Raw genomic sequence first — 25653 nt, 5'->3', positions numbered from 1 at the left:
GTAGATTATCTTATTAGCGGATTTTATAATATAGCAGATTTTTCCTAAATGTGCACTGTGACTGATATACTGTATCACCTGTGGGAGAAATGTGATTATAAGCAGTGGCGGCTCGTACCTCATCGAAGGAGAGGGGCTGTCAAGATGCCGCTGCTGGTCCTTGCAGGTCCACGCCGCCGCTGCCTCTATCCTCTTGTCCCGATCACCGTCGTGGGACCGGTGCATGCGCTGGCCCCAGCCTCTATGGGGCTGCATCGGGAGCAGACCTGTAGAATTGTATTGATGGTCCATGGCCCGGAGCATGTGCAGTATCATCCGCGGTACTGCGCATGCACAGAACCCATTTTTAGGGGCTGCCCCTCAGCTGCGTATAGAGAGGCATCCCAGAGGGAGGGAACACTTCCCAATGGGATTGCGTTGAGGGACTGGCAGGTCAGACTTCCAATAGGAAGTCGTTACCAGTCACAGTGAAGGCAGTGCAGTCTCACAGACTGAATCTGGCTTCTCACAGTGGCAGATTTTACCTGGGGGAGCTGCAGCCCATAGGTAAAAACCGCCACTAATTATAAGTGATTGCCACAAAGTACCTACGTAGCGGAAGGGTGAAGGTAGTTCGTAGTCAGTAACATTGGCAAATGACCCTTGCATCACCTAGAGTTATCCAGGACCTAGAAATTTGCAATGTTACTAGTGCCCTGTCATTGTGCAGTATTTACATTTGGAGTCCTAGATTTACAGCTTGTGTTCTGTGTGTTCTTCTGAATACAATCGCAACTCTCTCAGCAAACCCTGTGTTGTGTGCATCATTTGATGCAAGCTTCCGGGTCTAAAATTTGGAAGTCCTATAATCACGAATGAATCTACAATAATATCTGCCCTTTGTGATTCTCTTTATGCATACTGAGTTACTAATGCATGATAGCTGATATGCAAGAATGGCGGGATTCATGCAATGCTTGATACATTCCACCCAGTATCAATTTGCTACATTATTTAAGATAAGCCAGTGTACAAAATATGGCAAACTACTACACCAAGGACACCAAGTTTTTCTAAAATATAGCGACCAGGGGGTCTATATTAATAGACACTTTGCAGTATAGATGGAATGGGATCATTCGTCAGACTGCATTTAGGTCTACAAGCATTAGGTGTACACCATTAGGTCGACTTGCATTTAGGTCTACCTGACTGAAGGTCGACATGGGTTAGGTCGACAGGGTCATTAGGTCGACATGGTCATTAGGTCGACATGTGTTAGGTCGACAGGTGTTGTGTCGACAGGGTCATTAGGTCGACATGTATAAGGTCAACAGGGTCATTTGGTCGACAGTGAAAAAGTCGACATTGGTTTTTTTTATTAAATTTTTTTCCCATTTTTTCAAGCGTCGACACAGTCAGCATAGCACCGCGTCCCCTCGCTGCGCTCGGCACTCTATTTTACCACCACGCCCTAGTGGATGGTAGGGCAAGAAATACCGCCTGTCGGCACATGTCGACTCATAAAACAGTCAAATGACCCCATGTCGGCCTTTTGTCTGTCGATATTCCCCATGTCGACCTAATGAACCTGTCGACCTTATAAAAGTCGACCTAATGACCCTGTCGACCTAATGACCCTGTCAACCTAAGTCGTGTCGACCTTCAGTCATGTCGACCTAAATGCATGTCTACCTAAATGCAGGTCGACCTTAATGCAGGTCGACCTAGTGGTGTAGACCTAATGCTTGTAGACCTAAATGCTGTAGACAATATGACCATATCCCGTATAGATCATGGTATGCAGTCAAATTGTTGACATTCAGAATGTTGACACTGACAATGTCGCAAGGTGATTTTAGAGTTAGGGTTATATTAGAGTTAGGATTAGTTTACATTCAAAGTGAATTTACAATCACAATGTTGACATTGTCAACAGTATGTCAGTACGCAACCAGAATATGCTCGCAACACGACTGATGGTCAGGCCGTGCGTATTTCTGCGCATGTACATGCGCTGGGTGCGTGCACCAGGTGGGGTTTGGTTGATTCGCTAGGCTGGGGTATACCCCCATCTAGCCCCTACTTCAATGATAAAAGATACTGCTACGAGTCTCCATTCACATTAGTTCTGGTAAGTTGGGTACTCCATCCTTTGTTGGTCTGTGTTTATCTAAAGATACCTTGATATGTGAATCCCATGAATTGATTGTGGTGAGTTGGGTATGCGGTTTATAACGTCATACTGAACACCACATGGAGTATCTATACTGACATTTTTTGAGAAAATTTTTACATTGTGTGTTAAAAACTTTTTTTTCATATGAATCGTCCTTCACTATCTCGCATCACATCACGGGTGACATTCTATGGAGTGAGGGTTTTTTTTTGTGATTTTTATCGCTGGTCTGGTGCTGGTTCTTGAAATGCGGGGGACCCCTGGGAACCAGCGCCGGACCTTGAGCCTGGTGCTGGTTTAATTAAATCAAGGGGACCCCTATTTGTCGGTGACCATGATTTTATGTCACCAGCACCGGCTCAATGAGCCCGGGGCTGGTTATGCTCTGGCGGGGTGACCCCCCGCAGTTTTTTTTTTTTTTTTTAAATTGCGATTTCCTGCAAATTTTCAGGACTAAAGAAATCGCATCAGATCGCACCTAGTCGCACTATTTGGACCGTTTTTCGCATCTCATTAAATATGCGAAAAACGGCCCAATCCTGCGATTTTCAAAAGTGCGATTAGGTGCGGTAAAAATCATGCGGTTTTTACCGCTACACATAGAATGTCACCCCAAATCTCACACAGATCTATCCTTTGCGGAAAGAGGTCTCCATTGGAAAAACAAAAACACTGCACATTAGAAATAAAGAAACCGCTACGGGTTGGAGTCTGCTCTCATATACTGTGACTCTTCTACATCACTTTATGATTAATTACCATGATCTATCACTTTATCCATTTATTTTTCACAGTCCTAAAATCATCTATTTTCACATTGGATACCACTATTTGATGGGACACGATTCATTCAAGTGTTGACAATCAAGTTGCCTTATGAGTATAACATTTTATTTCACTCAATTATCAACCTGAGAAGAAATGTATACATACTGTACTGTATTGTTACATATTTTTTGTATATTAGCACTTTTTTCACTGTATACCTCTGAGACTGAAAGTTTAGGTCGTCTCTACCCGTTTTTTTTATTGTTGTGTAAAAAATATCAAATCCAAAATAAACATGCGTATTGTGACAAAGTAAGTTTATTAATTTTATTGAATTAGAAATATTCCTGACTTTAATATTTCATGAAATACTTTTAATTTCCACGTCCTACCAAACCCCAAAAATTCATGGGCAGATGGAAGATGTCTTTTAATGCCAGCTGTAGCTTACAGAACATATTGCCAGCTGCCAAGCTCCTCTAATACTCGTCCTGAAATATGAATTACTAATGTGCATTACATTATAATCTAATAATAAATGAAATATATTCACATTTCTCCATCCATATCGCTGCCTGCAATTTCAGGATACAGGGTTTCGTCTTCTATCACCAGGAATCCTCAGTTTCCTCACTAATAGACCAGGAATAAGGGCTCATTTACATCTAAAGATTCATGTAACAGTTACATATTATACAGACTGTATGGTATGATCCTTTTTGGGGGTTTTGAATGAGCTTGCAAATGAAATATTTGTAATATTATAGTTTACTATGGTATTTTGTCCCAACCACGGTCCTCAAGGCACACCAACAGTGCAGGTTTTAGTGATATCCAGGCTTCAGAGCAGATGGTTTAATCAGAATCCCTCAGATACTAATTAAGTCACCTGTGCTCAAGCTTGGATATCACTAAAACCTGCACTGTTGGTGTGCCTTGAGGACCGTGGTTGGGAAAGCCTCAACTAGAGCCTGACTGGGGCATGATGGGCCCCCAGTGGGAATTAAATTGTAGGGTCCATCTGACGGGTGGTGACAGTGGGCTAGATTCTCTAAGCTTCAAAAGTGATAAAATGGAGAGTGATAAACAGCCATACAATCAGCTCCTACCTGCCATGTCACAGGCTGGGTTTGAAAAATATCAGGCAGGAGCTGATTGGCTGGCTGTTTATCACTCTCCATTTTATCACTTTTGAAGCTTAGAGAGCTAGCCCACAAAGCTGGAGATGTGAGGCCAGCATTAGGAAAGAAGAATAAAGAGAGAGAAAATCATCCCAGTGTCACAAGTGGCGTTAAAAAAAAACTGAATACGTTTTAGCTATGAAAGCTGTTGAAATCAATAGTTGTCGTAGCGGTCAGTGCCATTGACTGTTCATCCATTGGATTGCTGTCTTCTAGATATGAGCACCAATAATGGCGGGGGTGCTATAGCACACATTAAAACTTGCGTAGAAGCGGTATCTGTAGCACATTCCCAGAGACAGCTAAACTCCATGATGCCTCTTTATACATCTATCCATGTCTCTCTAACATGCCAAGCTAGGGAACAATAATGTCGGTGTGGTAAACATACTGTATACTTTACATTCTTATCGATTTAGATTTATAGGTCCAATATAGCCATGTGATTTCCATGGCTTCAAGGTATTCAATACTGTATGTACTTTATGTTATGCAAAGACTGTCTTAACAGCAGTGAAAGCCCTTGGGAAAAGCAGTGCACTGGGGTCCCACTTGCTTGGCTGCAACTGGCCCCTTCCCCCACCCCCTCATTACCCTACTGCGACTGTATGCATGGCGGCTGCTGCTATTCTTACCCCGCCTTGACTGTTGCTGCTGTTCCTCTCCCCACCCTTCCCTCCTCAGTTTTTACCTGCAGTGGCTGCTGCTCCTAATCTCACGCCATCCCCCCTCCGTATGCTTACCAATTACTAAATTAACCTGCAGCAAGCCACATTGTACCAGTTCTCATCATAGGTTACAATGGAGAAATCTGAGGGACAGCGCAGCCACAAAGAGCCAATCATCATAGATCTCCAACATGATTGGTTGAGGGGTTTTGTGGTTACAGCCAGGGCCAAGTTTTGTACATTATGGGCCAAATTCAGACCCGATCGGAAGGGGATGAAATCCCTGCAGCCCCCGCGGTGGCGGGGAGGCACTTAGAAGGTGAGGGCGCCGGGGGGGGGGGGGGGGGGGGGGCGCCGGGGCTATTGTTATCAGCTGCGTCTGCCCGGGACCTTACGCCGGCGAATCAGTCTGCAGTCCAGCTCTCCGTCTCCCTGCTCTCCCGGCTCCTGCTGCCATAAAAAATGTGACACACAGAAAATGGCAGCCCCCATACTGCAGACCGTTTTTGAGGATACTAGATGAGGCAGAGGCCTCCTCTAGCATCCTTAAAAATGGTCTGCTGTATGGGGGCAGCCATTTTCTGAGTGACACATTTTTTATGGCAGCAGGAGCCGGGAGAGCAGGGAGAGCCAGACCGCAGACTGAGGGCCTTTAATGACCTGCATGCTGGTACTTGTGGTTCTCCAAGTACCAGTATGTGGGTGAGGCTTGCTGGGACCTTTAGTTCCACCTGAAAAGTCAATGTTCGTTTTAGTTTTTACACTCTAATGCTATGATATCGCCACCCACCAAGTTAGGGATGCTGAGCATAGCCCCAGGCTAAATAATTGGGGGCTGGGTACTGCTACAGACACAATATAAACGTGTCCCGCAGCTGTGGGTTTACTGCCTGGAATCATGGAGGAATCCCTACCTCTTGGGGGAATCCGTACCTCTTTCCCTCCCCATATTTTTGCAACCATGGGGAATCCCTACCTCTTTCCCTCCCCATATTTTTGCAACCATGACCGGACCAAGAGCCCAGTGCTGGATCTTTAAATACCTCACTTATTGCATTTTTAGTACCAGGATTGGTGTTGTTAATTTTTTGAGGCGGGGAGGGTTTTTTTTTTTAATCTTAGCATGGATCTCACTGATCTGTGCAGTGCTTCATGTGCTGGAGAGTTTTCCCAGTGGAAAACACAGGGAACATAGGCCCTTATTCTAGTTGACTTGGACTGATGCATATTTCGGACAGCCACGAGTGTTCTTAGCCTCGCCTATCGTATGGATTGCTCACACCGTCCGAATGCGGTAAGACACTGAGCGAATGGATCGCAAGTGGATGTTTCATGCGAACACCTCCCCCATCTGTGGGAACCTCTATCATTCTCTGATGGTCGCCGACCATCGAATGATGGGCCGAGCGGTCAGGCAGCACCGAGTGCTCCAGACCACTCGGACATTTTTTTGTGTGAAAGCAGGGATATGGGCGGGCAGCTGACATCCGGCTATGTCAGCTGTCCGCCCCCCACACGTGCATCACGGGCAGATTACCATATGTACGCCCAGCGTTTTCAACAGAGCGCACATGAAATGTGGGGCGTACGCATATGGTAATGAGTCCAAACAGCCCTTCACGCCCCTCTCCACCTCCTGCTCATGTGGTTCAGTACAATCCTTTTCTGCACGGAATTCACGCGTTCGGACGTATAAGGACGTATAAGGCGTTCGCACATATGCAGAAACGCCTCTGCACATGTGCAAACACAATACATCGGCCGTCCGACCGAACCTGCAGCCGTCCGACTCAATCAGAATAAGGGCCAAAGAGGAGAAATCTCAATCACGCATTTCATGAAAGGGTCATTCCATTAAAATGTTCTTCTCATGTAACGTTTGTTACTATGATTCATGTAAAATTAGTTACCCGTTTTCATGACAAGCTACTTTGCACAATATATTCCAAAACATTTGCTCAAAAAAATAATATTTCACATGATCTGTTTAGTAAATTACCAGGATTTGTAAAACTAGTTATTGCAATGTGCAATGTGATTGATCTCGGACAAATTAACATTACTTGTGAATTTTACTAAATTTTTGTGTCCTATGAACCTTAATTTGACATTTCACTGCAAAAGTAAAGCTGCAAAGTATTTCAGTGCTGCATGCAAATGCATCCAGTATTATCCCTGCATGCAAAAAAAAAAAAGACACTTTCACCACTTGCATTGTATTAAGTTCTTCTTTTTTGCTGGGTTTATTTTTATTTGCTCATAACTCTGAATTATTCCCTGTGTGAGCCTGCCAGGGACACTTTAAGACGAAGCTTTGTATTTGTATAAGCATCACTAGCATTAGACTTGAATTACAAGCAAAGTAGAAGTAAGGAGGTGATTTAAAAAAAATGAAATAGCTATAAAAGTCGGCATTTCTGGAACAAATATTCGTTACGGGTAGTTTTTAATATTCTATTGAATCATGAAAATGTTAGTCGCTGTTGACAGATTCACTTTTAATGTCTCAAGGCTTTAAATTGATCCTAGGGTATGTGTATAATCTAAAAGCAAAGTGGTAGGAAACAGAGAGGCTACACAGATCTTTAATGGGATCTCAGGATAAATGGCGCAAAGCAAACAGTTAAAAAATGACTCAAGGGAGCAGAGCAATGTCCCCATTTGTCATTTATACAACCTCACACAGAGAGGGGACATAGGAAATAGTGATACTGAGTAATGGTTCTTTACTGCTGACTAACAATGGAAAAGGAGATACAGTGTGTTGTGAAGTTGTTACAACTTTGCAACTGAACAAACAGCAGATGTTGGCCCCAGAGTGGTCAGCAGGCTGCCTGTGATTAATGATTTGCACAAAGTCTGACAGAGAGGTCACCCACAAGTCCTGTCACACACCTGCACTTTCCCCAGAACATTTCCCACCAAGAGCACCTGTTGTCTACAGGGTGCAGCTACTTAGGGAATGAGGTCTATCATTATATTAGTAACAAGGGACGTCTCTGGGGAACAAGTCTTAATCGTTTCACTGGCTCACAGTGAATTAATTGGATGTGCTCTGAGGAATATTGGTTCGTCCCACAAAATGGCAGCCTCCAGGCTTGTAGTAGACGAGTGCAGATTAATTGATTTGAATTAATCTATTTTTAACTTGATTTCATAAAATGGAAGGCCCAAACATAATAAATCTTATCTGCATGACCGCTACAGGCTTGGCAGATTTTAATCTGTTTTAAGGGAATATGGTGAGGCATATTTTCAAATACGGTACATTACAGTACATTTTTGGAAGAAAACTATAGAGAAGCCAATGTTTCTTCTTCATATAAATTGATGCTTCCTATGCTAGGCACACACTGGGCAACTGGGATCATTATATATTTTTGCCGTGGAATATTGCTATTGTTCAGTATTATGACCAGCCTTCTGCTCCGTTCATGCAGTCGCTGACAATATTGTAAGATTCAGCTGCATTTATGGACTTCAGGAGGGGTCGGGGGGGGGGGGGGGGTGGAAGTGCATCAAATGTGCTGGTAGGTATGTTGGGCCGGCCCACCAGGCACGGTAAATCAATTCTGCAGAGAGGGATGTGTCTGGCCCACCGGAAACTGGCCCGGTATCCTGGTGCCCCAATCTGCCCCTGGTAGGGGGTGCCAACATGGCACTGACCACACACACATAGCAATGGTTACGCTTCATCCGCTTTTCACAATAGGTCCTTGGTAATTTTCAGCTTCAATCCATGTGTTCATTAATCTGGCCCTGGCATTGCCCATAACATTGATACCATCAAGGACATCAAATTTATGTATATTAATATATATGTTATATGGTTTATCCAAGATGTTCTGAAGAAAGTCCTGACATTTTTACCATACCAACCACAGACCACACGCAGTGCCAGATTAAGGTCTAAATGGGCCTGGAGCTGAAAATTATCAAGGGCCTATTATGCACAATAATAGGGGCTGTGGCCAGCACCTAATAATGTGGGGGGCATGACCAGTGTTCTGGTTGGGTGGTCTGCTCATGGGCGTGTCTCTATTTGTGTAAATACGTTCAACGTACTTGCCTCTTACACATTATGCCACATGGAATGAGCCAAAAATTCACACCGACTGAGCCAAAATTCACACAATGGCACACGGATTAAGTCAAAATTCACATTATGCCACGCAGATTAAGGCAAAATTAACATTTTGCCAAATTGATTGAGCCAAAATAAACACTATGCCAAATGGATTGAGCCAAAATTCACAATATGTTTCACAAAAAGGCACTCATTAAAAATTTACACCATAATGCCCATTACAGCAGGGCAGAGAGCGGGGGGGTGCCCGGCTGTATTCAGAGCACTCCAGGTCCCGTCTATTTGAAATAATATCCCTTTTACACCAAAAAATGCAGGGAGTTACCCGGGAATATGGTCCCAGGATCATGCAGGGACATTTCCAGGCTGGTCCCTTTTACACCAGCCTAGTCCCTGCATTTTCTGGTGTGAAAGGGAGAGAAAACCATCCCCCTCCTCCCCCTTTAACCGGCTATACTGTATCTTCAAAACCAACTGACCCATTTACCTGTGTCATATTGAAGATCTTGTAGGTGGGATTCAAATGGTTTTGGTCCCATGTAGCTGGGCCACTTGTTTCCAGAGAAATTTGCCCTCAAAGAACATGAGCAGCCATGAAATTACATTTCAGAAATAAAAAAAATGGTTTACACGCAATATCTCTGGAAACAATAACCCATATGAACCAGCCTGGTATCAGATTGAAGGCCCATCAATTTGGTTTTGAATGAGATCAACTTCGAGCTTCTGTGATGCCAGGGGGTGGAGGTCAGAATTAGCGGGTCCCAGGTTATCCTATGGGGAAAATGTTCAAGCTTTGCCCGGTGGTATCTCCGGTTCCCGGAGGGCTAGTGACATGGGGCTGGTCATGTTGGAAAGCCCTAGTTCTCATCTACAAAATGGGCCTATTTGGCGAGTGGGCCTGGAGCTGTAGCTCCATCAGGCCCATTGTTAATCCGGCCCTGACCACACGTTGCTCGCCACTCGTCTGCCGCCCAAGCCTTATATATATATATATATCTATGTATATATATATATATATATATATATATATATATATATATATATATATATACTTGGGTAGTTCAGACCGGCACTCTCCCCAATTTGTAAATTCCACGTGGGTGCCCTCTGGTAGCATACACAGCATCCAATACAGACAGGCAGCGGCACTCCACGATTTAAATGGCCCAAAAAGTTTAATACCGACGTTTCGGGGTACGTGCTCCCTGTTTTCAAGGTTAACAGTGCACTGCCTTTCTGTATTGGATGCTATATGTATATATATATATATATATATATATATATATTTATATATACACTAAACATCGGCACTCACCTTTCCTAGTTTTGGGGTGCCCTATGGCTTGTGACCACATTGTTTAAACAGAAATTGTAGGTCTGTTTAAATCAATAGATCAATAGATCATTTCATGAACCAAATCTCCACTATTTATTATCAGTTAATTTAGTGTGTGCAGAGCACCTACAATGTCTATATATATATATATATAATATATATATATATATGTTTATGTGTATGAATGTACAGTACATTTAGTTGTATTGTGATTTTTGTTTTGACCTTAGGGCCCCCTCTTAAGTACCCTGGGCCCTCTACAGCCTTAATCCTGCTCTGGTATGCCCTACTGGCGCCTACACACATAGAAAGACTACTGTATATATCTATCTGAGGCTTCGCTAAAAGAAACTGGATCTCTAGTTACAGCTGCATGGAGCCCAACACTCCAGCAAACGGGTGTGGCATAGGAGCCCGACAGTCGGGATCCTGATAGTCAATCGCCCGAAGTTGGGATCCTGACTGGCCGGACTCAGACAGCAGTGGGAGCGCAACGAAGCCCCCCAGCAAACAGGCCCCCAATTTACACAAAAATGCAATTAATAAATGTGTTAATTTGCACTTTGTACACCTGGGACTGATTGTGACATGTGACACACTATGCCAGTCTCTCCTTCATCTGTTCCCAGATCCAAAGAGATACCATGCCTGCTGCAGCAGAGTGTGTGATTCTGGGCACAGATGAGCAGCAGCACAAGACATAAGAAGCCAGAGGCCAGCTTTGCGATGATTGCCATCGATGGCGATACTGCAACCAGCCATCTATAGTAACAAACTATGTGATGATGACTATCGATAAAATTACCTATTGATGGCAGGGCCGGATTAACAATGGGCCTGATGGAGCTACAGCTCCAGGCCCACTCTCCAAATAGGCCCATTTTGTAGCTGAGGGCCAGGGCTTTCCAACGAGCCCGGCCCCGCGTCGCGTCGCCCCTATTTATGAAGCATATTGTGCATTACTGCTCAATCTGTTTAGTATAGTGCAGGCATGTCCAAACGATGTCCCTCAAGCTGTTGTGAAACTACAAGTCTCATCATGCATTGCCACAGTTTTGCTATTAAGGATTGCTAAAACTATGTCAAGGCATGCTGGGACGCGTCGTTTCACAACAGCTGGAGGGCCACTGTTTGGACATGCCTCGTATAGTGTGTATTTTGGCTTGATCCATGTGGCAAAATGTGAATTTTGCCTTAATCTGTGTGGCATAATGTGAATTTTGGATTAATCGGTGTGAATTTTGGCTCATTCCATGTGGCATAATGTGTAAGAGGCAAGTACAGTATAAGGGGGTTACGATTGTGTTGCATGATTTGTATAAGGGGTATATGGTGTGGTAAACTTAGGTGACCATATAAAAGGTGCTGAAATGTTGTCTACCAAGTTTTGGCTTTCAGTATTTTTTTTATGACTTGAATGCCGCCTCACCCCGCAAGTATCTTAGGACATTGGCATCCTGTGGGTGCACCTTTGGAGGGCACCCGCCAATATATCTCACTGCATTTTTCCTATGCCAGCCCCCTGTCTTTTCCAGGCATATATAATTAGTTGAAAGTATTTACACAAATAGAGACACACCCATGAGCAGACCACCCAACCAGAACACTGGTCATGCCCCCCACATTATTAGGTGCTGGTCACCACCCCTATTATTGCGCATAATAGGCCCTTGATCATTTTCAGCTCCAGGCCCATTTAGACCTTAATCTGGCTCTGGTTATATACACACATAGCTTCTGCCTTAGGACACACACACACACACCCATCCCCACGGCCCCGCCGCCCAGCTTTATACACAAACCCGCCCCCCCCTAGGGAAAAGACCAGCGTTATACACATCCCCACCCCCTTTGAAAACACCGCCCCCCACCCACAGCTAGGGCTACAGCACACGCTCCCAATCAACCATTACCAACTGGTGTAGGTGAGCGGCAGCTCCACACACCCCCCCTGCGAACAGGTTGTTTCCCCCTCAGGGTCATCTGCAGGTGCTACCTAGTCATAGGCGTGCGCAGCCCATTTTATTAATGGGCCTTGTAGTCATAGGAAAGTTCATCACTCTCTTCTCTACACGCCCTATTTTAGGGCAAACTGTTACCAGGGTTAAACCCATTTATATGAACCACTGTAACATAGATGGGGTCAAGTAAGATTTCAAGGGAACTATAACAATCACTTTTGTGGCTTATTTAGGTAATTTAGCAGCAACATCTGTGACCTGCAGTTATGCTGTCGTTAAATATAAGCAACCACTTTGACTTCCTCTATATCTGAAGCTGACCGGGTGACATCTATTTTATTGGGTATAAATAATTTTATATTTGAGTATTATTTATTCGGTTCCTGTAGGGTGACCACCTCATCCCTTTAATCCTGGAGACATATTAATTACACAGGTTCTGTGGCTGGCTCACTTCAACACTCAATTTCAACTGGTTTTTTTTTGGTTTTAAACAGCCATCAGACTTCATTCCAACTGTGTTTTTTTAATCAGCCACAGAACCTGTGTAATTAATGTGTGTCCGGAATTAAAGGGATAAGGTGTTAACCCTAGGTTCCTGGGAGCACCTCCAGATAGGTAATACAGGAATACAACTTTGTTAGAATCCAATGTACCAGCATGCCCTGGATGAGATACACAGCAGGGCCCCTCTGCCACAGGGCACATTGTGATGTCACTATGGGCTGTGAGGGCAGATTGTGATGTCACAATGGGCTGTGATAAAACCATCCGCTTGCTGCTTCCTGGCTCATAACTGATATTGCTGGACTAGAGCCAACACATATAATTTCTCATTCTTTTCTGAAGACTGACGATTGAATAAGATGGAGACTAAAAGTGACAAAGCTACAGATCATCAAGTGGCTGTCGCTCTGCGCATCCGTCCATTTAATAAAATGGAGACTAAGAACCGCGCACAATGCATCGCCCACCAGCTGGGACCGCAGACAGTGCTACTGCAGGACCCTGGTGAGGACCCTAAATACGTCCTGCGGCGCTCGACCAGGACAAAAGAGACAACATTCAAATTCAACCAAGTGTTTGACCAGGCAGCGACCCAGGAGACTGTGCATAATTCCACAGTGAGGCCCTTAGTGGGTGACCTCCTATCCGGGTACAATGCTGCCATATTTGCCTACGGCCCAACAGGCACCGGGAAGACCTTTACTATGATGGGCAAGGCCCGTGAGCCCGGAGTAATGTATCGCACCCTGAAGGACCTGTTTAATGCCATTGAGGATTCTGGAAATAGAAAAAACTTCTCTGTATCATTGTCATATGCTGAGATCTACAATGAAAGAGTCCGGGACCTTCTAAGACCTTCCTCTGGGTCTTTGGTCCTCAGAGAGGATCCCAATGGCAACACCAAAATAGAAGGGATTGCCGAGTTCACCCTTAACAATCCTGAGGAGGCCATGACCCTGCTGGAGAACGGGAATAAACAGCGCTCTGAAGCTCCCACCGCCGCTAATAAGACCTCATCCCGCTCCCATGCAGTATTGCAGGTCACCATACAGCAGGAGGACATCGATGGTGTGAGCACAGCCAGGCTGTACATGGTAGACCTGGCAGGATCAGAGCGGGCATGCCAGACTGCAAACAGTCGCCAGACCATGAAAGAGGGAGGCTACATCAACCGCTCCCTTCTCGCTCTAAGAACCTGCATCATGGGACTGCGTGACAAACCAGGCAGCCATAGAAACTATCGGGACAGCAAGCTGACCTGGCTGCTAAAGGGAGCACTGAGCGGGAAAGGCCGAATGGTCATGATCACACACATCAGCCCCGCGGACAGTGCCTATGAAGACGCCCGCAGCACAATGACCTATGGGAGCAAGGCCAAGTTCATCAAGACACAGGTGGATAGGAACCGTGTCTGTGTCCCCCATAAGATCCCCAAGGGGACTAAAGTGCTGCCGAAAGTCTCTCATCCTCCAGAGCTCAAACACAAGACCAGAGCGCCGAGGTATGAGGATGATTATTATGTTATGAGACGCACCTCTCCTGTAGTCCCTAAGGCAAGGAATCTCCAGGCTTTATGTGAGATAAAGGCTACAGCTCGTTACAGAAAACGTTCCTCCAATTCTCAAGATCGAAGACCTCCATGGCGGTAGGCACATCACTGGTGCCGGTAGGAACAGCACTCGGCCGACATGAACAGCACTCGGCCCGGCAGAAAGATGGGGATTAGGGCTAATGGCGATACCCCAAAAACAAAAACGACACTGGGCAGCCACCCCATGGGTGTGTTGGAAGAGCTGCTAATTATGTGTAAAACGCTTACGGCTACATCCATCTCATTGGGAACATGATAACTTGCAGAATTGACCCAGGACAACGGCAGGTACGTCAGCAAGTTATACATGATTTGTGCTGTTAGCGGGTTTATGGCATCCGTTATATAATGTGATGCTTAGATCTTATAAGGATTATGTTAGGGCAGAACCAGTAGAGAGGGGATGAGATCTTTGCAGCATCTTCCTGACATCCTCAAATATTTATTTATTATTATTTACTGACATTGCGCCAGCAAATCCCATTGTGCTCTAAAATGACCATCCAATCCGGTCCTGTTGTTTTACAATCACAGCCTGTATCACGGCAACAGGAACAGGTTAACATTGGGGCGGATGGAGCTGCAGCTCCAGGCCTCCACTTAGAAACAGGCCCGTCACCATGACAGAATGATGATCATCAGTCAGGGACCAGCGGGTCACATGGTCGGCCATAATCATAACCATAGGTGTGCGCACATTGATTGTTAGGGGTGCGCAGGCACCCCCAAATGCTGTGCCCACCCTTATGGACAACTCCCTGCCGCTAGCAATACCAGCAATACCTTTTACCAAAGTCTTTTGCTTTTTAGACCTGTATTCCATTAAAATTAGTGCCCATCAATAAATTGTGTGTTTTGCATTGTTAATTGTACTAGATCGCTACAGACCTGCATAATCCATATATTTTTTTTTACTTTATATGCATGTACTGTTATACAGAGTAATAAGAATATTAAAACTGAAATAGGCCGGAGACTATGTTCTGGCTGAGAGACATTTTATATTTTAGCGAGTACCAATAGATGATGGTAAACATGCATGATTGGCAGTGTTAGACACACCCAATGGGCAATGCTGGACATGCCCAATAGGTGGCGCTAGACACACCCCTTTGACGGTGCACGCCCTAATAAAATGGGCTGCGCACGCCTATGACTGCAGGAGTAAGTAGGTAGCACCTGCAGATTACCCTGAGGGGGAAACAACCTGGGTCCTTGTAGTTATAGGAAAGTTCATTACTCCCTTCTCTACATGCCCTATTTTAGGAGTGATTGACAGCGTTATTTGATGGTCATCCATTTTATTTATCTGACTGGCCAATCAGAACACGGGGGCAGGGCATCGGGGCTGTTGATGGGCGGAGCTATGCACCTTGAAACAAAAGCAAAACATCAGTTTTGCTGTGCCATCGATGGAGGAAATGATCTGGTCTTCCCCAATTGATGGCATAAGTATTTGACATTGGCCAAAAACAATTGATGGTTTTGAATCATCGATGGTCGATGGCCATCCCTATTTGGCACTAAGCCAGAACAGCACTATAGAAAGTTACACCTCACGGCCCTGACACTAGTCACAGCAGTCCCCGGGACTCAGAGTGCCTCCGACGCTTCTGCAGATTCTGCTGCACAGAGCACAAGAAGGAGGTGAGCGGGATGCGGGTCTCCTCCTCGCAGCTTTTAGCAGCCGGCAGCCGCGCACATCAGCAGAATGCAGAATGAGAACACCTCTCCTGCCTGGCATCTCCCTGCTCTGCAGAACTAGGTGTGTGCTGGGTGTGGTATGCCGTTCCGACTCAGACAGCGTGGCCAGCGCAACAAAGCTGGTTCGCTGCACTCGCCACGCTGCGGGCCTATTCTATTCTCCTTCTATGGGGGTCTTGGACCCCCACGAGGGAGAATTGCCTACTGCCATTCTTCTCACTAAATAAGTAATGCCACACAACTCAGGCTGGCAAATTGATCAGACCCAATTGCTTAGCAGACCAATCTAGGACATCGGTATGCAACTATATGACCTGGGACCAGGTCATAAAACCTCAGGGTTCCAAAGCAATGTCACCCCCTGCACCCACGCTAGTTACATCCATGCAAGACATAATCCTGGTTCAGCTATATGAAAATAGAGAGGAGAGTGGAAAAAATACACTCACAAAGATTTAATTCATTTGCTCTGAATAGTTCAAAATTCAAGTAGCAAAATGCACTAGGTGAGATGTAGTTTACAGACCTACTGTATATCCAGGAAATTAGTTCATATGGAAAGTTCTGATGAGTAAACTGCATCTGGAGTAAGGTTCTCTTGGAAAAAAAGAAAGAGGTTAATGAAATGTACAACGGCTGTGCTCTAGGAAAGATGTGGGCCGTGAGAACTCAAATCACAAATGTTTTAGCCTTGTTTCCTATGTTCTGAAAGCTGCATCACTGTGTACAGCTGACTAGTGTGCCAGAGGCAGGGGAAAGTCAGAGTACTCCCAGCTGGGATTTCACCTTTGCCTTTCAGCAAAAGTATATAAATTTTCTATGAACTTGACATACATAAACCTTACAGTACATGTGTAAGGTGCAATAGGCAGCGGTGATATTTCCCTGCACTTACTGTGCCTATAGTGCAGAGAAGGAAGGTAGGGAAGCATGTGGGACCTGAGCACTGAGTGTAGGCACAGATCTCCAGAAATTGCATTCAAAAATTTTGAAGCGATTTTGGCTGCTGGATCAATAGTTGGATCAATAGTGTCTAGTTCAACAGTGAAAAGGTTGACCACTATTGGACAGCAGGCAGAAGGTCGACACATGATACAGTTTGACATGCATTAGGTTGACATGGTCAAAGGTCTACATGGAAATAGGCCGACATGAGTTTTTCAAATTTTTGGGGGGTATCTATGTCGACACACCGCGTCCCCTCGCATGGCTTGCCGCACTTGCCATGCTTCGGCACACTGTTATATTCTCCTTCTATTCCCACTGGGATCATAAATTATGTAAGTTGGTTTAAAAAATAAATCACAAAAAAACTCATGTCAACCTTTTATCATGTCGACCTGCTTATGTATACCTTTTATCATGTTGAACTTATGCACATCTACCTTTTTCATATGTCAACCTTCTGACTGTTGACCAATAGTGGTTGACCTTTTGGCTGCCAACCTTTACACAGACTGTCATCCTTATGACCACATTCCTGCAGCTGCAGGAGGCATCTGCTTCATGGGCAGTACGGACGGTGTAATGGTTAGCATTACTGCTTCACAGCGCTGAGGTGATGGGTTAGATTCCCACCATGGCCTTAACTATACAGAGTTTGTATATTCTTCCCGTGTTTGCGTGGGTTTACTCTGGGTACTCTGGTTTCCTCCCACAATCAAAAAATATACTATTTTTAGTAGGTTATCTGGCTTCCAACAAAATTAACCCTAGAATGTCTGTGGCCAGTATTCAATCATATTCTTCAATATGTGCAGTGAATCCTGTTTAGGATTCGCTACACGTTCGCCGGGTTCCGGAGGTCCAGAGCATTCGCTGTCAGCCCTCCATCTCCCCCTATTCAACTCGTGAGGGGCTCGCTGCCCCTGACGGCAAATTTTAACACTCACCCCGAATGCCGCAGGGAGTAAGGAGATGGCGGAAGGCAGGGAGATGGAAGCCTTAAAAATTAAATATATATTCATGTGCTGCAAGCACATGTATACAAATAGCATGCCCCTTCAAATAATAAAATTCATGATTTTTTGACACCAAAAAAAACCCTTTATTTTAAAAGATTACTTTCCAGTTCACCTTAAAAAGATGGCGAATGCAAAACGGTGAATCATGGCGAAAATCACAGTGAAAGCGGTTCTCCATCCTAGCATTGAATACACTCTCGGCAGATCACAGTGAAAACCCCATTGAACTACACCAGCGAATTGCAGCGAGCATGAAACGGAGAACTGGCCGGCAGTCACTGTTCGCTTTTGGCGAATAGTGAACATTGAATAGGGTGAATCAAATTTTCAGTGAAAAAGATTCACCGCAAGGAGTGAAAACAGCCCGATGCGCTGAAAAAAATGGTGAATCGGGAGCATTGAATACTGCCTTGTGTGTGCGTGTACATGTGGTAGGGAATATAGATTGAGTAAGTAAAGCAAGACATTGGTTCCCCCTGCACTGGGGGAACCAATGTCTTGCTTTACTTACTCAGTATTAACCCCTCCCTTGCATGCACCTGAATGGTATTACTGAACTAATTTGAGCATCTACCACTATCTGTAGGGAATATAAATTGGACAAGAAGGGGGTTGAAGATCCGCACAGACTATCACAATCTGTGTAATAGTTTTAGTACCAACTTGATAAACTACGTTTGTTTATCTGTGGAAGGGGGGATTGGCGGGTGGGGGGGTGGGTAATGTAATTATTTGTGTATTAAAAAGAAATGTAATCATCTTTATATGTAACTATTATGTATTTTATATGAAATGTTGGAATAAAGAAAACTTAATTAAAAAAAAAAAACTTGATAAACTACAGTACTTGATGAATTCTGGTAGTTGATTGGTTGGCGGTGCGCCCAGCGTTTAGAATCAATGGTAAACACTGGGATTTTTTGTCAGAGAAAAAAAAGGGGGTCTGACAAAGAAAGAAAAAAACGCTTTTTGGGCGCACTCATTTGTTAATGATATAATTTGATAATTTTAAAACATAGCTTTTATTTAGACTTCATTTAAAATAGGTGGCACAAAGAATTAATATTTAGGTATTAAAATGTAGTGTGATCCTTGGACTGGTTTACTTCCAGGGATATTCGCAGATTAGTCACACATTTGATTTATCATTAAAGCACTGATGTTATCAGAGGTATGATTACCAATGATCATAGGCAGTGAAATGATTTGATTCCCCTAAATGTAAACGATATTGTGCTTGATAGCATCAGGTAGTACACCTAGATTGGTTGTATGGGGAAGAAAAAAGGATATCACAGCCTCTATGTATAATTTAAAATTCTTTAATAGACACTCACTCTGGCAGTCATGTTTACAGGTGTTTGTTTGATACGGCGGCTCCTACCCCCAATTCAAATATTGCCACACCTGGGCTTCCCCAGGGGTCTCCCACCTGGGTACTGTCCTGGCCCTCCACTGCTTGGCTTCCAAGTTCGGGGAGGGTTTGGGCAGACCAGTGGGGTATGGTGGCAGTATATTGGGGTTTAGTATCTTATTGCACAAAGCCTGTTGGGCTGCAAGAGGGGATAGCTCACCGGGCGCAGCAAATGAGTCACCCTATTATTGAAAAAATGTATGTATATAAAATTTAATATATTAATACATAATTGAAAAAGGGATTTATTGCTGAGTACCTTAACTACTGAAAAAAGGAGAAAAATTTGTTTGCAACCAAATTGTCACTGGGTGTTTAACAACTGAAGGAGACAAACAGCATCAAGACCTGTTGCACAATAAGTAATTTGCAAATTGATTGTCACTGGATATTTAAGCAGCTGAATAGAGACAGTAGCATCAGAAAGACATTATTCAGTTTTTAGTATTTCACTGGATACATGAGGTCTCCATAAGATACAATATAATTGGCAACTGTGTCTGATCATTTATCTGTAACAGTTGCGTGTTGCTAAAATAGCAATGTGAAAAGCTCAATGACAGATACGGTGTGCACAATTTGAGAGTTGCTAAACGCAGTCTGGTTGAAGATTTTTAGTTAACAGTAGTACATACTCAGTTTGAATCAAAATGCCCATGGATAAATTGCAGAGCATGTCCGGTGCTGTATTGACGGCCAGGGCGGTGAGATGGCACTGCAGGAAGAAGCCCCATAGGCGAAACACGTGTCCACAGTCCCGATTTCCAGCCTCTCACCGCCCTGGCCGTCAATACAGCACCGGCGGCAACCCACTGCGTCCAAACGCCGCCTCTCATATGCTCCCCGGTAAGCTCCAGCACAGCCAGCGAGAGAACCAGGCATCCCGATTCTAACGCGCCCAGCGTCGGCGCAGAGTACCCGGCGGGTCTCCTTCTCCATCCACAGCCGCGCCGTCAGCCAGCACCATCAGCAAGGAATCCTCTTCCCGTCAAAGCCTCTAACCTAGGCAGCGGCATCAGGTTAGATAAGCGCACCGTCACTGCAGTAAGCAGCCGGCAAGCGCTCCCTGTAACGGTAGTTATATTTGCCTCTATCTTGGTTGTCTGACCTGGGTGACATGCTCTGCAATTTATCCATGGGCATTTTGATTCAAACTGAGTATGTACTACTGTTAACTAAAAATCTTCAACCAGACTGCGTTTAGCAACTCTCAAATTGTGCACACCGTATCTGTCATTGAGCTTTTCACATTGCTATTTTAGCAACACGCAACTGTTACAGATAAATGATCAGACACAGTTGCCAATTATATTGTATCTTATGGAGACCTCATGTATCCAGTGAAATACTAAAAACTGAATAATGTCTTTCTGATGCTACTGTCTCTATTCAGCTGCTTAAATATCCAGTGACAATCAATTTGCAAATTACTTATTGTGCAACAGGTCTTGATGCTGTTTGTCTCCTTCAGTTGTTAAACACCCAGTGACAATTTGGTTGCAAACAAATTTTTCTCCTTTTTTCAGTAGTTAAGGTACTCAGCAATAAATCCCTTTTTCAATTATGTATTAATATATTAAATTTTATATACATACATTTTTTCAATAATAGGGTGACTCATTTGCTGCGCCCGGTGAGCTATCCCCTCTTGCAGCCCAACAGGCTTTGTGCAATAAGATACTAAACCCCAATATACTGTCACCATACCCCACTGGTCTGCCCAAACCCTCCCCGAACTTGGAAGCCAAGCAGTGGAGGGCCAGGACAGTACCCAGGTGGGAGACCCCTGGGGAAGCCCAGGTGTGGTAATATTTGAATTGGGGGTAGGAGCCGCCGTATCAAACAAACACCTGTAAACATGACTGCCAGAGTGAGTGTCTATTAAAGAATTTAAAATTATACATAGAGGCTGTGATATCCTTTTTTCTTCCCCATACAACCAATCTAGGTGTACTACCTGATGCTATCAAGCACAATATCGTTTACATTTAGGGGAATCAAATCATTTCACTGCCTATGATCATTGGTAATCATACCTCTGATAACATCAGTGCTTTAATGATAAATCAAATGTGTGACTAATCTGCGAATATCCCTGGAAGTAAACCAGTCCAAGGATCACACTACATTTTAATACCAAAATATTAATTCTTTGTGCCACCTATTTTAAATGAAGTCTAAATAAAAGCTATGTTTTAAAATTATCAAATTATATCATTAACAAATGAGTGCGCCCAAAAAGCGTTTTTTTCTTTCTTTGTCAGACCCCCTTTTTTTTCTCTGACAAAAAATCCCAGTGTTTACCAGGGAATATAAATTGTAAGCTCCACTGGGACAGGGACTGATGTGAATGATCAACTATACTCTGTAAAGCGCTGCGGAATATGTATGCGCTATAAAAGAAACTGATAATAAATAATTAAATCTGCTTGCAATAGATGGCTCCTGCTGTATTACTATACGGAGCTAGCACTGATGCTTCCAGGAAAGCAGCAGTTATAGCAACTCCAGTCTCCAACCACATCTGAATAATCCCCAATGTCCAATAACACACTATCCTGCCATACTGCAGGGTATCATTAGCATGCTAATAATCTAAATATTATACTATAAATGTTGGAACTACTTTTGTGCCATGATTAGATTGGAACGTAAATGGAGACGTTATAAACACACAAGAACATGGGAACATTATCAGTTGTAATGTATGTCATTAAGCAGTCACTCATGTGTGTGCGTAGCCCAAGGCATGTTTGCATACATGCGGGGGTCCAAGGAAATGCCCAGGACAGTTTGCCGGTAGTCAGGTGCATCAATACACATCGCGGCTTCAGTTCTTAGACTGAAGTAGATGAAAAGTGGAGCCTCTCACGGTTATACTTTGTCTTTATTTTCTCACATGCTGTAAGGTAAATTTGTCTTGCTGTGTCTGAAACACTATGTGCAGACAGAGAACACCATGACCTGAATATTAGACATATTTATAATAATGTTCTATTAGACTGTACATTGACAAATGCTGCTACAATGTACCCAACGCAACTAGACTGCTGGAAAATCAGATCATAATACTTTTCTATTTACACTCACAGAGTAATGGTGTGTACACACGTTAAGCTGCCCATACACGTACCAATTACCCGGCACTTTTTGTGCTAAAATAGCATCGTTGTGCATATGTTGTGCATGGGATGCGATGCTATTTTAGCACAAAAAGTACCGGGTAATTGGTACGTGTATGGGCAGCTTTAGATGTGCCTTAAGATCCTATCCACGATCTGATCAGATAGGATCGGGGATAGGATCTTAAGGCACATCCGATTTGCATCCAATCTTGACTATATAGTGCAGATCTGCACTATATAGACAAGGCAGCCAAGACCTTCTGTCTTCCAATACGTGAGCGCGCATCGGGATCAGATCGGGATCGCAAGGGTTAAAACCCTTGCGATCTGCATCCGATGCCGATCCGATGCCGATCCGATGTTGACTATATTGTCAACATCGGAAAGGAAATCGGACCATGTGTACACAGCATTAGAACAACGCAGCAATATCCTGTTACTACTAAACCTCATATCAGTCCTCACATATCACAATATAGATTGTAAGCTTGCGAGCAGGGCCCTCATACCTTTGTCTGTCTGTAAACACCCAGATTGTTGTATCACTGTCTCCTATTGTAAAGCGCAACAGAATATGCTGCGCTATATAAGAAACAGTTAATAAACAAATATTACCAGTAGAGGCCCATAATACAATTTTGCTATTCACAAACACACTACTGTAGACCTGTCCATCAGGACCTAAACATTGATCATAAAAACTGTTCAATTATACTGTATACAGACTTGGCATGGTTACTGAAAATTGATTATTCAGTCTATACAGACACATACTGTTTAGTCTCTCACTAAGGGCGGGATGTATTAATATACATCGCCGTCCTTCGCTGCCCGCCCGCCGCGAAGCCAGTGCATATGTACTAACACATGCGGCTGGCAGCGCGGTGCGGTAACTGAGACCCCCCACGATACCTGTACAGTGTGTTGGGGGTCTATGTCTCCTCCCTGCCGCCTGAACTGCCTTCACGCCGGGGACAGCTAAGCAGGCTGTCCCCAGCGCCTCCTCCTCCCCCCTGCAGCCGGAAGGACGTCCGGCTGCGTGTCTAGGGGAAGGAAGGGCTTACCTTCCGGGGTCCAGGAGGACCTGCAAGAAGGTAAGCCCAAGGGAGGGGGAAAGGGGGGGTCGGCGAGGCGGCGGGGTTGCGGCGAGGCGGCGAAAAGAAGCCCATGGGCTTCTATAGGCCTTACCCGGCCGGCAAAATCGGTGCGGCCGGGTAATAGTACATATGAAATTGCGGTAAAACAGGGGTTTTACCGCATTTTCATTTTGATACATCTCGCCCTAAGCCGCCTGGCAAATTCAAGGTTTACAGAATAACCCTCCTTTACTTTGCAATAATTGATCCTGATACAATGTCTGAAAAATGGTATTTATTATTCATTAAATTGATCACGAATATTTGCGATGATTGATTAGATGATGTAATAAGCGTAACGTTGCATAGACATGAAATTGTTATATTGATGTGAAGTTGCAGTATTGTGAAATGCATACACGTGAAGTTGCATATACTGTACTTGAAGAAGTAAAACATTGAATGCTGTACCAGGACCATTAAATATGTCTGCCTGAGTCTGTGTGGAGAATGAATATGGCTGCTTGCTGCATCTTTGGCCCAGAAAGCATTGCCAGCTAGCTACAGAGAGCTAAGGGGGACAAATTACTTCTGGGATAGATCTGTGCTGACCACTGGGGGGAGTTGACTATGCAAATCACAGAAACAAATGAACACAACAGAAACCTATGCTGAAAGTCATGACACATACTGTACATCAATCCAACATGGCCTGAGGCAGATTCCAGGCAGGTTCTGAATTAAAGAATTGTCCTAGGAACTGCACAGCAAAACTCTACAGACCAGTTTCAGACCTGATCGCATGATTGCAAATTCACATGGCGATGATCGATGAACTGCACATTCGTTTTGGCTGCAATGCGTGTGTGCAACACTCAGCTGCGATCAAGTACTGCAAGTTTTTCTGTTCGTTGGCCATATGCAAGGTGATTGACATGCAGTAGGCGTGTGTGGGTGGGAGTCCTGAGCTCCGTGGCACTTGCAATGGCTTGTGGCCAGTGTAAAAATCATTCAAGGATTTTGGACATATTCGCACTGGTGCAAATGGTTTTGCACCCATCCACATCCATTCGCACAGTGGGCCAAAGGCAGAACTCTGGGAGGCAATGGAGTCATCTGCCACCGGGCTCCTGCTCCCAAGGGGGCACCTCTCCTCCCCATCAAGTTTGAAGCAGTTAATTGAAAGCAGTTGATATTGCTAATGTGACTGACTCCTCCTTCTAACATCATTTTTGCAAGTATCACACCTTGTATTAGATCCCATGACCCTACTGGAGACAGACACCTTACTGATTGAGCTATTTGGGGGGGGGGGGGGGGGGCGCACCAACACTTATTTTGCAATTTGGATGAACTTACGCCACTGCAGTGGGCACATTCATTTGCAAGGTGGAATTTCAGTGGCGCAGGGCGGCAGCTTAACTGAACGTTGGCTGATGTGAATTCCCGGATGTGCGATCAGGTTTAAATCATGGCGTATATTGCTGGACAGTCAGAAGTACAAGTACCAACTAGGTAGACAAAGCACACTTGCCTACCCTCCCAAAATTTGAATAAAATGATCCTTGAATTTGCAGTTTCATATCTTCTTGTATGCAGTGTTGTTTTGACTACAGAAGAAGACACAATGCAACAACACAACAAGGAAAAATAAAACGGAAATCCCAGATGACAGCTCATTGATCAGGTTTATGAAAAATAGGTACAATTGTGCATTGAAAGTTTTGCTGGCTACAGCAGAACAAAAAATGTTCTGTAGCCGCCAAAAGTGTACAAACAAAGAGTTTGTTATAGTGCAGTTTTATGTTATTGTCATACAGTATTTACAATGTCATAATTTAAAACATTTAATTTTATTTAAGTATATTTTAATTTATTATTCTTTATGACTGCATTCTTTTTTCCCTTGTTCAATTTTGACCTCTTTTCAGTATGAGTGCTCAAATGCGTGGAAACTTTGTAGTGGCTTTAGGGCGGGATGTTGTAACATCTGCTGCCCATTTTCGCCGGGCATCGCATTATTAATAACGGCATTTGCTGTAACATATGCTGTTATTAACGCAAGGGACAGCTCTTGCGATAAGAGCTGTCCCTTGCGATGCGGTGCCGG

General features: G+C 44.2%; 2 pseudogenes; one reads left to right on the top strand and one right to left on the bottom strand.

Moving 5' to 3' along the window:
* Positions 1 to 12996: 12996 nt before the first annotated feature.
* Positions 12997 to 14318, top strand: LOC146005699 (kinesin-like protein KIF19 pseudogene; annotated as a pseudogene).
* Positions 14319 to 19323: 5005 nt separating this feature from the next.
* LOC146005973 (5S ribosomal RNA) lies at positions 19324 to 19442 on the bottom strand (annotated as a pseudogene).
* Positions 19443 to 25653: the final 6211 nt, after the last annotated feature.

This window comes from Crinia signifera, chromosome 5, assembly GCF_055691185.1.
Source record: "Crinia signifera chromosome 5, ASM5569118v1, whole genome shotgun sequence".
Taxonomy (NCBI): Eukaryota; Metazoa; Chordata; class Amphibia; order Anura; family Myobatrachidae; genus Crinia; species Crinia signifera.
The sequence above is the reverse complement of the archived record's forward strand: the minus strand, read 5'-3'. Positions and strand labels throughout refer to the sequence as shown.